Raw genomic sequence first — 17,267 nt, 5'->3', positions numbered from 1 at the left:
CAAACATACACGTAAAACTGAGAATTCTTAAAAGTATAGTAACAAGAACATAAAATGGAGAAAGAACACTCTAGGAAAGACAGTGCTCGAGAGAGAGTTGCTAGGGAAATGCTTATGTAAGCAAGGACCTGAGTTCAGGTTTCTAGAACCCATGGAAAAAGCTGTGCAGAGTGCCACCTGCCTACTTCCCAGAGCTAGAAGATATGGGCAGCGTCCTTGGTGCTCAGCTCACTGTCTAGCCAGTCTTACTGAAAAAATTAACTCTCGGGGTTCAATGAGAGAACTTTAAAAAAAAAAGATGAAGAAAACGGCAGCAAACAATAGCACACACAACATACCAACCTCTGGCCTTGGTACATGTGTATGAGTCACATATACGTATACATATATACAAATATATATACCACACACCAAAAAAACAACCTTGTCTTTTTCATTTAGGTTTTTAGAGACAGAATCTCTCTGTGAAGCTCAGAATGGCTTTGAAATTGCTTCCAATCCTCCTGCCTCACCCACCCCAGCACAGAATTACAGGTATGTGCCAAGATGAACAGCTAAATGGTTCTTATTATTAATCTTCATGGGGCAAAGTTCCTTTTCACCTAATGGACCATATATGTTAACCATACTAATCCAGTTTCTCTATCCTGAGGATCAATTTTCAATATGAAATTCAGTAGCTATCTGATTAAAATATGCAAAATTTATACCTTGCTTACAGTAAGCTATATCAAGATCAAAAACCAGTAGGTGGTGTGTGTGTGTGTGTGCACACATACGTGTTGAAGTTTTTACCAATACTAGTCAAAGGATCCTTTTGATGGCATCATGGATTGGCTCCCAAATATTCCCAGAAGCTCAAGTATTAAAAGCTCAGGGCCCCGTGCAACAGTGTTCAGACAGTGAGTGGGCCCTTTGGACAAAGACTGGATCATAAAGGCGCTGATCGCATGAATAGATTAATATATTTATGAACTAATAACCTAGTGAGCTGTTGGGAGGCAGTGGAAACTTCAGGAGGAAGGTCAAAGTAAGGAAGTAGGTTCTGGACAGCAAGGCCTCAAAGGATCTAATCTATCTGGCCTCTTCCTTCTGTCTGTCCTTTGGCTCCCCTGATGCCAGATTGTCTGCTTTGCTCCACCACACGCATGCGCCTCGCCATGATGTCCTAGCTGACCACAGGCTTAGAGGCCATGGAGCCAAATAGCCATGGACTGAAGCCTCTGAACCATGAGTCAAAAGAGCTGTCTCCTCTTATAAGGTGGTTTTCTTACATAGTCTGTCAGAGGAATGTAAAACTGGCCAACACAGAAGGCATACGCTCAAATGATTTCAACTGTACAAATTCAATAATTTTAATCCATGTAAAATCAAAGTAAATGAACAGACATTCTGAAAAGGAAGTGAATGTATATAAAGCATAATTCGGGGGGAGGGTCTTTTGTGTGCTTCTTAGCATTCACATTCCTTCTGTGTGTAGAAATACCGAGAGATTCGTGATTGAAAAGAAATCTCCACACTAGCCATGGTAGTTCACGCTAACATGGGCTACAAAGCAAAACCATCTCTAACATCCAAAACAGAGCACACGGTGGGGAGGATCGCGGGGCAAATCTCCAGACACAGATGTGCTTTTCTCTGACTTATCACTGCAGCTGTTAGTGAGCTGCTCAGCATCCCCTCCTCGGAGACACTATGAGCATTCTTGACCGCGTAAATGTGAATCTTGGGTCACTGTAGGGGTAGGACCCTGAAGAAAATCACTTCACCCACTGCCGGCCTTTGCTTCCTTATTAAGGAAGAAAATAAAAAGGGGCTTACCTAACATAATAGGTTTCCTGAGAGGATTTAACAAAACAATAGTGTTTTAAAAAGCTCGGGACACAACTAATGACAATCTCCTTCTCATAGTTTACATTATATACTGAATGTTTGAGTGGCTTCAAGCTCATGTTTTGACTCTCACCCACCAGTTTTTAGAGGTGGGTTTGGGGGAACCAGAGGGTGGGCCCTTATAATAGTAGTTATGCCTTTGAAGAAGAAAAATCTCTCTTTCCCAAGTTCTTTTCCTCTATCCTCTCCCCTCCCCATCCTTCCTCTCCACCTGCAGGCACCAAACAAAGCGCCAGAAAATCACACAGTTAAAACAGGCACCCACAAACAAAGAGGAGAGGCCTCCCGAGAACTTAACCAAATGGGCATTCTGGCGGCTTCAAACTCCTGGAATCAGAAGAGTGAGAAAATAGTGTTTTAGGAAGCATCCAACATGTGATGCTTTGTTATGGAAGATGAAGCGGTCTAAGATACAGTGTATCAAAGAATAAAAATATTTTTAGAAGGCAAGATCATTTTCACTAAATCTAAATTAGTCCCCCCAAGCCTATCTCCAAGGATCTCAATTTGGGGGCCATGCAATCATTCAATACACAATATAAACTTAGAGGAAAAAAGCAATTAAACATTAACCGTGTCCTCTGCTAGACAAGCTATCCTGACACGCTGGAGCTCTGTAACTCTACCTCCTCAAAACAAGTGTTTACATGGTGTGCTACTGCAGACCATAAAACATTAGATTTACTGGCAGATGTTTATTGACTTTCCAAGGTGGCCAGCGGGGAGAGCAAAACATGGCAGAAAGAGAAAGTCACAAGACATTTCTTCAGGCCCTTGACTATGCCTTTTCCCAGGTCAGTGTTTTGCAGATATCAAAAGTAAACAAATACACATATGACATTAAACACCAATTGATTATATTGTAAGCAAAATTATGACAAATCCACTAACAGCAAGAACCCTTGAAGGCCAGTCTAATCAGTTCTCTCTCCAGGAGTTCAAAGAAATTGGCAACGAGACAGGTTAAATTCGCTAGCAAGCTGCAGAATGGGTCTTCTAATATTTACCAGTGCCATGTAAAGCACATTCTAAATAGCACTGTATCAACGTTGAAAATGAAAAAAAATAGCATAATCATTTTATAACATATACTTCAATAGGTATTAAAAAGTTTGAGCAAAACTACCCACTTCAAATTCAAAAGAATCCCAAATCACTCTTCTTTGCATGCACAAAAGGAGAGATCATTCCTAAAATACCACAGAGCCTATTTCTATAAGTAGGATTTAACAAATAAAGGCCTTTTCCCACCAACACAGAAACACATTTCTTCAGTAATTATCCACCCCAGAAGGAGAAGACCCATGTAGAAGACTGTCAGAACTATACAAACACTAAAGAACAATAAAGATTCAGAATGTAACATCTTTTAAATATCCAAGACTATGAGACAATAACAAAGGAAGCAGGCAAAAAGTACTGTGTTCAGATAGCTTTTTAATATTAGGGGACATCATCACCTCCCCTTTTTGAATAGCTTCCTCTGCAGCCACAATCGCTTTTGTCCTGGGCACTGCTGTACAGCCTGCAACTCTGTTTCATCCATGAAGGAAAAGGAAACTGTACTGCTGAAAGCCAGGAGGAAAACAAGCCGTTTACACTTCCCTTCATAATTGTAGGCCCAAGACGGTATTTGAAAACTATATGTATCCAAACATACATTAAATCCCTATAGTCAACACAGCTAAGCTATGATACAAGACAAAAAGATTTTCTACTTTCTAGTTTATGCAGAACCAATGACTTATAAGCTATATAATATAGCACATATTATATAGCATCATCATATAGCATCAAAGCTAACAAACATTTAATTAATTCTTCTAATTTCATCTTTCCTTACTATCTACATAACTATCTTTTTGTTTTGATAACAAACTTGTATAGGACAGGTTATATACTATGTTATATAGTTAACAACAAGTTACTTTCTTAGGCCTGAGTACAAGTATGGGAATAAACTACATAATTTTCAAATACCCATTTTAGTAATAGGGAAATTATGATATTAAAAAGACTTTAATTCTGCATTTTTCCTGGATGTAAAAGTAATGTGAAAATCTGGGCAAAAAATAAACAACCCACAATCCAGAAACATTAGGTTTCTGATAAATTTCCTCATAGGAACACTAAATTTTATTATCTAAGTAGGCACTAAGTGTACAGAAAAAATGTACATGATTTTTAATAAGTATATTAAGCATCAATTAATAATGTGGCCTGTTAATTTCACAAAGGTTTCTAAAACAGTTTGGTTGGGAGAGTGGGGAGAAAGATAGGAAATTGAAAAATGCAGACTAATCCCTAGCTGAAATACCTAAAATTTTAATGCCAATATTTTAAAGTCAGCGAATTGCAAGATATGAGTGTTATTACTGGACAAATCATAGCACCTACACTAAACAGAATTTATTTTTATTTTCTTCTCGTTCGTATTTTCAGTAACGTTTTCATTTTCTCTGCAAAAGTAGTTAAAACTCCTGTTTGCATAGGAATTTTAAAATATGCATCATCATTATTATTATTACTGCTATTATTATTACTATTACTATTACTATTTGCATGATGTGTGTGGGTACGGGCATGTGGAAGTCAGAGGACAACTTTGTGGAATTTGTGCTCTCTTTCCATCTTTGCCTGTGTTCCCGGGATCGAATTCAAACCCCGAGAGGAGGAGGCTGCATTGGAATTTTTCAAAAGGCTCAGTAGCATTTCTTTGAAGGACAGCATTCACACAGTTAATGCTTCTGGCCTATGAGACGGTTAGCCAGATACAAGAACACTTCACATTCCTATATCCACTCTCAAAACATTAAAAAATAAATGTCATACTGTCTTCCTTTGTTGGAACCCACTGCTTATGCAGATGTAGAATGACCAAAACCAAAATGACTTCATTAACAAAGCGACACTACAATTAATATATAAGCCAACTCCTTAGGATCATAAAGGAACAAAATAAACTGGGCGGTGGCGCACTCCTTTAATCCCAGTCCGTGGGAGGCAGAGGCAGGTGGATCTCTGAGTTCAAGACCAGCCTGGGCTACAGAGCTAGTTTCAGGACAGGCTCCAAAAAACTACAGAGAAACCCTGTCTCAAAAAACCAAAATAAAATAAAAGAACAAAATAAAACCAACTATATGACCACCCGCAATTTTTTTCTCATATTTCCAGATTCAAAGGTTTAAAGTCAATTCATCTGATCAGAGGTCTCATTCATTTTCTTCTGCTCCGCAGTTTACAAAGCGCACCTCAAACAGTCACTTAGATTTTACTTAGATAATCTTGCACAAATGTCATTTAAAAGAAATCCAACAAAGGCTCAGAAAAAGAAAGACAGTAAAGTTGGGAGGTAAGAACTGTCTGCCTTCAAGTCAAGCGTTTCCTGTGAAGTGACAGGTTTGCTACCAGGAATACACTTTGCTGGCCAAAGGAATGGCCAAGACTCCAAACAAAATCTGCCACTTGTGCTTCGGAAATCAATTTGGCTTGGGAGGCGCTAAAATGGGACCACTGACGCGTCTTCGATGGCCACAAAAATTAACATAAGGGAGAGGCGCCACGGATTTCAGCTAAACGCTCTTGCCATTTTTGAAGAAGAAAAGCTAATTGTTAATGGCCATGTGACACAGTAGATCCCAGAAAGGAAAGGGTGGGGGGGGGGGGGGGAGAAGAGTTCAAGGCAGTTCAGGGTCAGAACGAGTCCGGCATCCTGTCATTAGCAAACGTTCTCCTAGCTGACGGCAAAACACCGCTTACCCCAGAAGGAGTGGGTGAAAAGTAGGGGAGAGAACGAGTGGGCAAGAAACCACAGGGGAAGGCGATGTGGCAGTGCGGGGGTGACGTGGGGGAGGATAATCCGAGGCCACCCAGCTGAGAAACACTGAAACACTGCGAAAAGCGACTGCAGCCGAGACAACGGTGGAACTCTCCCCCCCCCCCCTCCGCCCCATCTCCCGGGTTCTCTGGGTTTCCCACAGTCCCTCCGCCTCCGGTTGGAGCGACACTCAGGGGTGTGACCCGCCAGCCAGAGGGCTGCCCGGAGCTTTGTGTCGACCCGCTCCCCACGCGAGGGCTCCTCCCCCGCCGAGCAACCCACCGGCGCGCAGCCTCCGCGTCTCCAAGGAGCCCGCAGCGCCCGCGTCCTCGCCCACTCCCGCCTCCCCGCCCGCGCCCCGCGCCTCCACCCGGGCCCCGGGGACCTTTGTGTCTATGGGGACTTTCCGCCTCTTCCCCTCCGCCGCCCCGCGGGGCCACCGGCCTCCCAAGGAGCCCCCGATCGGCAGCCACCTCCGGCGGCGACGGCAGCCCTTCGCCCCCCCAACCACCCCCACCTCCGCCTCCCCCAGCTCGGCACCCCCGCAGCCCACGCCGCGCGCGGACACGCGACCGACACCGTCCCCGTCCGAGCGGCCGGCTTGACAGGCGTCGCGATCCCCGGCCGACCCCGCCGCCAACTCACCAGCAAGTGCGGGGGGACACGGACTCCTCCGGGCGGGCGAGCGGATGCAGGTCCGGTGGTGGCGGTGGCCGCGCAGAGGCGCCTCAGCCTCAGGCCTCCCCCCCCCCCACCTCGCGCCTTCCGCTCCGCGAGGGCCGCCGGCCGCCTCACGCGTGCCCGAGCCCCTCGCTCAACATGGCTCCCGGGCCGTGGAGTCGCACGGACGGCCCAGTAGTCCCCGGTCGTGGAGTCCGGGGCGGAACGGGGCGACGCGGGGTGCAAGGGAGAGCGCAGCCGCCGCTCTCGTTCGTCTGCGTGCGCGTCGCTTTCTCTCGCTCGGCGGCGGCTGCGGCTTGACGCCTCCGCCTGTTCCCCGGAGCGAGCAAGAGAGGAAAAAAAAAAAAGACTTTTATTGAAACGATCCAACCAGCGGCGGCGGCAGCGAAGAGCGACCGACTGCGGGAGCTTCCCCACCCCCGCCTGCACGGCTCGCCTGGGGCAGCGCGACCCCTGCCGGCGGCGGCGGCGGGGAGGGGCGGGGCCTGTCTGGGGGCGGGGCCGGAGGCGGGGCCTGGGAGGGGCGGGATTGTCCCAGGAAACTCGCGCCCCAAGCCTGGCTTCTTACACAACGGGAGGGCAGGAGACCCTCTCGGTGGACCGATCTCTACCCTGTGCCGGTCCGCAGCGACTGGCGAGGAGGCGATCGGCGTACTTCAGCCCCTCACAACAGCAAAACTCTGGCTTGAAGTGTTTCCAGTCGCTACTGGACACGGGATGCCTTCCGCATGGCACGGACTTTCTCGAGAGAGTTGATATCCTGTGACCCACACAGAAGCATCTCGATCGATCGCTGCTACTTTTTTTCTTCTGTTCTGTGGCTGGCTGTGGTGCTACTGGAGTAATCTTCCTCGCACGAAGTTTTGATTTGAGCCACAGTGGTTTGGTTTTTTTTTGTTTTTTTTTTTTTTTTATGTTTTGACACTGTTGGCACTTGCTGGGTGGTCAGAAGCCCTAGAATCTCGCTGGGATGACAGATTATCAACGGTTACAATAAAACCGAGCGTTGTGAGAGGGCCAATACTATGCTATACGACCCAGAAAGGGCTACTGTTGCAGTGAGTTAGGTTTTCTTGAAGGAGAAGGGCCGAGGAAGTTGGCCCAGTTTCTGTAAATGCGTTTACAGTTCAGGAACAGTTGAGTAAGCGTGTAGACAACCAAAGTGATACTGGCCCACTTTTTCCCACAAGTAGGGATAGAAACATAAAGTAAAAAATATTTTAAATCCCCTGAGGGAGATAATGAGAAAACTGAAAGAAGATAATGGGGCCCGGATGTGAATGTCCTAAACAAGAAAATGTTAACCATACAAAAGGCCTTGTAGGGTGAGGGTTGGTTTTTTGTTTTGTTTTTCCATTTTAACACCAGGAAGTGCACAATACATTTTAAATGAAATTTCAAATCTCATTATTTCCTAAGGGCTTCTGAATAGTGTCAGGTTTTTTTGTTTGTTTTATTTGGGGTTTTGTTTTTGTTTTTGCTTTTTTGGCTTGCTAGGCAAACACCTTTCCCTTGAAAATGCTTCCTGCCGCCTTCTTTCTATTACTTTATTGGGCAATGTTGAATGTGTTTTCTACAACTTCCAAAGTAAATATATCAATCAGTTTTCTCCTGTGTCTCTAAAATTACCAGGAGCCATAAGTTAACAATAATTATGTTCAACAAGTACTTTAACACTTGTTTACTCATATAAAAAAAAAGCACATATCTGAGATGCCGCTCTAAAAATGAGTATGCAGTGTGCAGTTTTAAACGGTACTGTTAGTGTTTTTTTTTTAAACATGGTTCCTACTCAAGCAATTTTATAATATGGTAAAAGCTAGCTTCATTTTCAGAGTTCTTTATAAGTTAGAGAAAAAAATACTTTTGTTTTTTTTGTTTTTGGTTTTTGTTTTGTTTTGGGTCGTTCCCCCTCCACACACACACAGGGTTTCTCGATAACAGTCCTGGCTGTTCTGGAACTTGCTTTGTAGCAAGTGCTGGGATTAAAGGCATGCACCACCACTGCCTGGCTTAAAAAAAAAAAAAATTATACATGACCTACTTTTATGCCAAACATTTTCACATGCTTGCCTTATTTTAAAAGCAATTACATGTTTTTTTGTTCTCTTAGTAAATATTCAAAATAGTCAAAGGAAGTCTACATAATTACACCCTGAGTTTCCGCATCTATAATTCCTCCTTCCTATCATTGAACTAGAATTAGCCCATTACAAACAAAAGATTATTCTGCCTCAGCCAAAACTGCCAACGAATACTCTTCTTTCCCACAACCCATAGTAGAAATTTGAGCCTTAGAATCTAGATGATAATTTGGTTGATCTATTTGAGTTGTTTCATTTAAAAGAGAATTTGCTAACTGCACAGTCTGGGCCAGGTACCATGCTAGACCTTAAAGACGCCGAGGTCTAGTATTTATTTTGCTCTTGTGTTCTGCCAGCGGAAATAAGCAATACGCATGCAGATCGCTCAAGGAACCAAGAGGTTAATGTGTAAATGGGAGACAAAATCACACAGCAATGGTAATGAAATTGAGGAAGGAGGGGTAAGTAACTTCTGGTGTCTAAGATGGGGGGGAATGTGAAGATGGACAGAGGCTAAATAAAGCACAGTTCTTTCTTTATGTTACCCAGTAATGTTGATTGGCCATTTCACTAGTAGGCAATTTTTAGGAATTTTTCTTTTTACTTTGTAAAATAATTTCTATTTGTTTGTTTTTGGGTTGGGGGTTGTTTGTTTGTTTGATTGATTGGTTTGGCTTTTGTTTTGTTTTCTTTTTATGGGACCTCTCTGTTATGTAGCTTCAGCTGTCCTAGAATTCTCACTCTATAGACCAGGCTGGCCTCAAACTCCCAGAAATCTGCCTGCCTCTGCCTCCTGAACACTGAGATTAAAGGCATGTGCCACCATGCCTGGCTTAGTAAAATAATTTTTTTTTTTAGTTTTATTTTTGGTTTTTCGAGACAGGGTTTCTCTGTAGCTTTGGAGCATGTCCTGGAACTTGCTCTTGTGTAGACCAGGCTGGTCTCGAACTCACAGAGATCTGTCTGCCTCTGCCTCCCGAGTACTGGGATTAAAGGCGTGTACCAGCACCGCCCGGCTGTAAAATAATTTTTAATTTAGGATATTTCCCAACTTTGAATATTTCCCAAACTGCAGTTAAATATGTTATGTGGTTTTCATAAAACTTCCTGGCACTGGTGAATGGGGAGGGGGGGTGGGAAGAATTTCAAGTTCAAATCCACTTGGAAATGCCACATTTTTCTCTTCCTTCTGGAAAGTCACATTTATATACTGAAAGCTGGGAGAGGTTCTGAGATTAAAAATCATTTTCTTTCCATTGAGACTAATGCATGCCAAGCTGTTCTGAGCAGAGAAGAACAGCATCCTGGGGGCACACATGAAAACACTGAGGAGAGAAACAAAAGTCACCGAACTCAGAGTAAAAAGGGGCAGAAATGAAACATTGGCTTCCAGGATGGCTGCCTGCAAGGCTATGTTAAAATGAAGGGGGGATTCAATAGGCTATACTACCTCCATCTCGTTTTCTTCCCTTCCCTAAACTAATGTTCAGTTTAGAAAAAAAAAACAGAGGTAGGAGCTTAATCAAATAAAATATATTTAGAGTTTATGGCATGAAGCAGAGGCAGGAAAACCAGAAGTTCAAGCTCAGCCTTGATTTTGAACTTCAGTTTGGTGGGAGCTACAGGAGACCCTGTCAAGTACAATTAATACAAACAAAGAGGCTTATCTATCTGAGGGTCCCCTAAAAATAATGACAGTTTTAACAAACTTTTCCCCTTTTATTGAATGTTCATACTTTTGGATATGAGTGTGTTGGTCCTGTATAGGCCAGAGGTCAACAAGAGGGGGTCTCACTCTATTGTTTGCCACATTTGGGGGGGGAGGCTGGTATTGAGATGGGGTTTCCCTGTATAGTCCTAGCTGTCCTAGAACTCACTTTGTAGACCAGGCTGGCTTCAAACTCAGAAATATACCTGCCTCTGCCCCTGAAGTGCTGGAATTAAAGGCCTGTAATACCACCTCATCAAACTGATTTTTTTCAATATCAGCTCTGTGATTGGCTGGCTGGCCAGCAACCCTTTGAGAACCTCAGTCTTCACCCACTAAGCACTAAGATTTAGGGTACCATTTTCATGGTCTGGGGATTTGAACTCGGGTCCTCAAGCTTTTTGGTGCAAGCACTTTACCTACTGAGCCATCTCTCCAACTATAAATTCTCTCTTTTAGTGAATATTGTTGGACAGGAAGAGCCGGAGGAGCATTGGGTTTCCCTGTCGGGTACATGAAGATAATATGGGGATTGGCAATCTTCCCAGGAGACAATGAACATCAATATTATGGGTTGTTTTTTTTTTTTTCATTTTTTAAAAGCATGAGACAAAGCAAGGAACAGCAGCAGCCTGTGGTTTGTTTTTATGATAGGTGATTAGGCTCGTTTGAAACCTTCTCATCTTTGACCATCCATCAGAAGGTCATATTTTCAGTAAACTACCTTTCATGCCCAAGTTAACAACGATCCAGGACCTCCTCTAAAGAGGAGGCTAGAGAAAATATTTGGTATCTGGAGAGATTAGAGGGGAAAGAAAAGATTTAAGGAGGTGGTGAAAAAGAGAGAGAGAATTAAACCTTCTAATTTTCAGCAATGAAGTGACAGATGTGAGAAATGTTCAATTTCCTGCAAGAGAGAAGACTAAGAAATTCAAAGCTAAGCAGGTCAGGGTTCTAGCCCGAAGCACTGTTGCTGTCGTTTATACTTTGCAATTGAGTGCAGCCGATTGGACTTCCATCTTCGCCACAAGGACAAGTCTCTAGGTGGCTTAGCTACCAGTTTCCCCACATGCAAACTTGGACTAATAATCACCAGCCAGGTTATAAGGGCTAAATAAGATAATGTCATACTCCACAAGAATTGTCCTGTCTTGTCACAAGAACACTGTTAGGGAAAGGAGATTTGGGTGTCTGTGTAACTGGAAAGGCCAAGGAGGGTTTAAGCTTCAGCGACAATTTAACCAACAGCTCACACGATGTCACCAGGGCCTGACTTCTCTCCTCTTGATTCAGCCTTGGCTCATTCCCCACTAGGCCAGCCAAACAATGGCTGCAATATCTATAGTTCCTTACTTTCCGGTTCATACCTCAGAGAAAAGGCAGTGCCTGAGAGGATGAGCACTAAGTAGCTCAAATCGGCCAGCTTGAACCAACGACTGCCAGTGTGGCTCCTAAAGTCAAGAGAGAATCCGTATTACCCGAATGGCAGGCATGAAGCCAACAGGAAGAGAGCACCTCCCTACATAAGAAAAGAGCAGACATCCTGATAAGTGGGCAAGCGGATGCAGCATCCTCGTCTAATTAAAATACCAACAGCCAGGGATGAGCATTCACTGGGATGCAGCAGCAAGTCCCAGTAAACCCGCCTTGAAACAAACACATTTGCTCTAGTTCAAATCTGTGCCTCCCCGCTTCTCTCTGTTGTTTGTTTACTTATTATAGTATGAGGCATTACACATTGAGCCTTATATGTTCTAGGCAGGTTCTTTACCATTGAACTGTATTTCCAGACTCACTTATCAACCTTTACTTTTGAGGTAGCATCTTTCTAAGTTGCCCCGACTGTCTTTGAACTTGTTATCCTCCTATCTCAGCCTCTAAGGCAGTTGCGATTACAGGTCTGTGCCATCAGACGCCTCCTTTGCAAGTTCACAGACACTCTGGGTCACAGGGTCAATGTCTCTGCAATGGTCTGGGTGACATCCCTGGAGGCTCACAGATCAGAGGTTTGGTGGTCAGCCTTTAGTACTATGAGGAAATGATAGAATGTAAGCAGAGACTGTTGGTTCGCTTTTCCGATCACTCAGACCCAAATAACCACACAGAAACTATACTAAGTACAGTACTGTTCAGCCAATGACTTAGGCATATTTCTAGCTAGGTTTTACATCTTGAATTAACCCATTTCTATTAATCTGTATATTGCCATAAGGCTCTTGCTTACCGGGTAAAGTTCTGGCTGACATCTTTCTCTTTTGACAGCTACATGACGTCTCTCTGACTGTGCCTATTCTCTATGTCTCTGTTCAGATTTTCCACCTGGCTTTGCTCTGCTAACCATTGGCCGAAAGAGCTTTATTCATCCACCAATAAAAGCAACACATATACACATACACAGAAGGACGTCCCACATCAGTGGAAGCTATAAGAGGAGGAACCTTCTGGAAGGAAGTTTTGAGAAAAATGATATTGGGATCCCAGCCTTTTCCTCTCTCTCTCTCTCTCTCTCTCTCTCTCTCTCTCTCTCTCTCTCTCTCTCTCTCTCCTTCCTAGCCGCTAGGATGTGAACAGGCCTCCATTGCTTTGTGCTCCCATCACAATACACTATGCTGACCCAGCCCAAAGCAACAGGACAAAATGACCATGGGTTAAAATGTCTACGACCGCGAGGCAAGTATAAGCCTTTCTTCCTTCTAATAACCACAGGTATTTTTTTTTTTAATCACAGTAGTACAAAAATGATTCACACAATTCCCAGCCCAAAGGGTGGAAGTTCCATTCAGATAATTCCGAGAGCGACTCTGACACCCAACTTCAGTCTGTGTCCATCTCGTAATCGAAAGAGTCCCATCATCCCCGGTGGAATGGAGAAGATGTAGGTAGCCAAAGACAGCAACGAAATGCTACTAACCAAAGAAGAAAAAAAGAGCAGGAAGTCGGAGATGACAGCATCTGCCATCCCTGAGTATATAGGCCAAGAGTATTAGCAGAAAGGGAAAACTGGAGAAAGTGTTGTTGATCAAGAGAGCAGGGTGAACCGCAAACACAGACACATGAAAGGAAACGTGAAAACAACACGAACAAGAATTTGACTCATCGGTTGGTGAAGCGACAAGGATGAACACAAACCCATTAATGCTGGGTGAAGAGATGCAAGCTACGAGAGGAATAGTAGAAAGATATAGATAAACAATAGACAGACGGATGAAAGAGAACAGTATGCGATAACACTTTTATGCGTATATATGTTCATGTGTGTGCAGGTGGCTGTCTGTGCACACGTTTAAACAGACACATATTGAGGTCAAAGAACAACCTCGGGTATTATTTCTTAACCTCGGTCTACTGTTTTGCGTTTCTTTGTTTGTTTGTTTTGTTTTGAGACAGGGCCTTTCACGGGCCTGGAAGTCACTAAGGAAGCCAGGCAGGCTAGCCAGCAACTGTCTCTGCCTCCCCAGTGCTGGGATTCTAAGTGTCACCAACACACTCAGCGTATTTTGTTTGTTTGTTCTTTGTTTGTTTTCTTGGTGTGAAGCTTGGTCGGGGTCTTTGTGTATTAAAATCAAGCACTTTGCTAACTCAGCTCTCTCTCCAGGTCCCATATGATTATGTTTTTTTTTTAAAAAAAATATATAAAATTATAGGAAATACAAAATAATCAGTAGTTTACTTGGTCTAGAGGAAGAAACGATTATAAGAAGGGCACAAGGACATTCATAATCATTATAAGATGTGTTCTTTATTAATTTAAAAAATTATGGTGCTAATGTTTTCATAGGTGTGCATCTAACATGAAATTGATCAAATACGACCCTTGAAATATATGTGGTTTATGATATATAATCATGCCTAAACAACTGTTTTAAAAAAGAGAGAAAATGATACCCAAAAACACTACTGTCTGACCTGTCTGTACAAGCCTGAGTGTTCCGGCAACGTTGAAAAGAGAAGCCTCAGTACATAGATGGTTTCTAGACTCGGGTCAAAGAGGAGGATAATATGAGTTACACACTGGGTTACACTTTTCTGATGGATTGTTCTCCATATTGCAAAAGAGTGTAGCCATGGCCAATCATGAGTTTAGCACATCTGAAAACTTCTTAACCCTATAAAAAAATCACGTGGGAAGTCCAGCAAGGTCCTGTCAGCCTCTTCTCCGGAAAGCTCTTCAGTGTGGAAAACATCCAAACAGTTTGACACAACGTTCACTCCACGTATTTACGCAATATAATAATCTCCCTTATTATAGTTCTGACCCGAAGTGTGTGTGACCTGTGTAATTCATGGGGTACCACCTGCGAGCCAAGAGGGGGTTGTCCTGGCACCCTGATACCTAAATGCTCTTAGACCAATTACAGTTAGAATTATTTTATAGAGCTCATAAGATCACCTGTCCTCCAATTCTAGTTACATGGGAAGGCCTCAGATATGCTAAATGTTTCACTGTAACCTCTCAGACTCCTGGACAATATTTTTATGAAGTCTCTGTTCGTTGTTTGAATGACAGTGGCTTCATAGCGATTAAAAAAAATAAAATAACGCGGTCTATCCAAAAATATATTGCCCGTGTTTGGGAGATTCACATTGTTGTAAATAGGGCTATTGTTATATTGTCACAGTCCCCAGGTGTCTCTCTATGTCTCTGCTACTTCTCAGTTGTCTCTTTGCTTCCAGGCAGGATGCAGTAAATACCCCAGAGTTTTTTTATTTTTCCCCCCTCCCTCTCTTTGCACAAAGGTTCACAAAAAGTTTTAGTATGGTTTGATAGAAATTCTACAGGGCCGGGCGGCGGTGGTGCACGCCTTTAATCCTAGCACTCGGGAGGCAGAGGCAGGCGGATCTCTGAGTTCGAGGCCAGCCTGGTCTACAAGAGCTAGTTCCAGGACAGGCTCTAGAAACTACAGGGAAACCCTGTCTCGAAAAACCAAAAAAAAAAAAAAAAAAAAGAAATTCTACAGGATTTGAAACAAAACAAGCCTTGGGTTTAGATCTTGGCTCCCCTACCTGTTGGGAGATGGACCCTGAAGAAGGTGAATAGATTCAGCTCCAAGCAGTCTCATCCTACACAAAACGGGCATGCATCCTATAAGGCCTCTCGCGCAGTCAACGAGATCCTAAATATAAAAGCGCCTAGCGCAGTATCTGGCACTTAGCGAGCAATGAATAAATGTTAGTGTTCTCCCTTCCACTCCTGCACATCATGACTATAAAAGTCATGGAAAAACACTTTGATGAAAATGTTTCGAGGACGGCGGAGATCTAAGTTTACAATACTCCGAAGAAACAATCTGTCTTCTGTGGGGAAGTACTATAATATTTAGCAAAAAAAGAAATGGAGAAAAATAAACATTTTCTTGGATGATTAGCAGTTCTATTCAGACAAAATACACAGATGTGTATATTTTCATGCATTCTCCGTCATAATGTTAGCATTAAATTTCAGCATGGGAAGGACCTGTGACAGCTAGTCTGGATAAAAGAAAAAACATGTAATTTTAATCTGACAACAGATTTTGTTGTCAGGAGAATCAATCATATGGCCCCCTCTTACCTGCTTTTTATATATTATAGTCTCAAGAAAAAAATACATCTTTATTTTACCAGAAACACACACACACATTTTTTGGTTTGGGAGCTATTATAGCTCCCCATTGTTTATATTTTGTCTCTAATCTCTCTCTTTGTTTTATTATATTATATTATTTATTTACTCATTTATTTTTATTTATTTATTTGGATTTTTTAAAAGCAGGTTTTCTCTGTGTAGCCTTGGCTGTCCTGGACTCTGTAGACCAGGCTGGCCTCGAACTCACAGAGATCCTCCTGCCTCTGCCTCCTGAGTGCAGGGATTAAAGGTGTGCACCACCACATCCTGCTTCATTCATGTCTGTCTTGAATCAGCTTGTGTCCTGAGTCTACAATGTACTTGGAGTGGTAAGGAACAGAAAGAGTCATCCACAGTATCTGTCCTCAATGGTTTAGAGTGTATCAAGAAAGAAGACCCAGACATATTTCAGAAAAAGTCAAGATCTAAAGGTGAAAGTTTGACTATGTTGTCGGGGGCAAGGAGGGCAACTTCAAGCTGGGAAAGATGGGGGAAGAGGAATTCCAAGGCCGACTACATTGACAAGTTACCAGGTGACTCTAGGAAAAGAGCTGAAGAATGCAGAAGTCTATGTAAGTGGGCATCTCTTGTTTCACAGCGTGCACTATGTGGACTTTGACCAAACATCCTAAGCACTAAATGGAATTTGCAAGGCAGGAAGCCTGTTTATATTCCGTCTCTCTCTTTTGATACGTTTGTTTCAGACACCAACTGTTTTTTGTTCTGTTTTGTTTTTGTAGTAACTCAGTTGTTAACTACAGTTCAATTTTAGAAAACAATGAATAAATTGCACGTGAAGCGAAAGGCAGTCCCTCCCTTGTATGTGTGTGTGTGTGTGGGGGGGGGGGCGGGTAGGTGGTTGTTATTATTGTTCGTTTTCCAAGACAGGATTTCTCTGTGTAGCCTGGCTATCCTGGAACTCACTTTAGACCAGGCTGGCCTCGAACTCCTAGATCCACCTGCCTCTCATTCCCTCTCTTCATAAAAGCCGTTTGATAAACAAAACAAAAACTAAGGTGAGATAGATCAGGTCTCCACGGCATCTCTAAATCCTTGCCTAACTGTGCCAGAACCATGTCATTTTTTATAAGTCGTGGCTACTGAGCGGTATTTTGAAAACTAAAATCTTAAAGGAGCTATTTGGTTATGGGTATAGCTTAGCGGCGGTGAGACCCACAGTGTACAACAAACCAATAAACACTGGAAGTTTATTGACAGGGTGCGAAAAGAGAGGGAAGGTTTGCGGAGGCCTCCAAAAGGAAGGGAAGTGGTGGAGAGAGAGCGGAGCAGGAACCCGCTTGCAAAGGAGCTTGGCGCATGCGTACAGAGCATGCACCTAGATGAAGAAGTGATGTGTGACCACGGGACCCTGGGCTGACTAAATATTTGCCTGAATACTGACATTGCGGTAGGATCCATGCTGGCTAAGTGATGCCGGAAATGCTAACAGCTATTGCCTACACTCTTTTATAGAAAAGC

The 17,267-nt window shown here is 43.2% G+C and overlaps 1 protein-coding gene across 1 annotated transcript in view; it reads right to left on the bottom strand.

Moving 5' to 3' along the window:
- The window catches only part of Cdk17 (cyclin dependent kinase 17), a 78,417-nt gene extending 71,722 nt beyond the window's left edge, over positions 1–6,695 (bottom strand). Inside the window, exon 1 of the mRNA XM_038314917.2 lies at positions 6,356–6,695. The gene's annotated coding sequence lies outside the window, so the exon portion shown is untranslated. The remainder of the gene's footprint in view (positions 1–6,355) is intronic.
- Between the last annotated feature and the right edge of the window lie 10,572 nt (positions 6,696–17,267).

This window comes from Arvicola amphibius, chromosome 17, assembly GCF_903992535.2.
Source record: "Arvicola amphibius chromosome 17, mArvAmp1.2, whole genome shotgun sequence".
NCBI classification, from domain to species: domain Eukaryota; kingdom Metazoa; phylum Chordata; class Mammalia; order Rodentia; family Cricetidae; genus Arvicola; species Arvicola amphibius.
The sequence above is the reverse complement of the archived record's forward strand: the minus strand, read 5'-3'. Positions and strand labels throughout refer to the sequence as shown.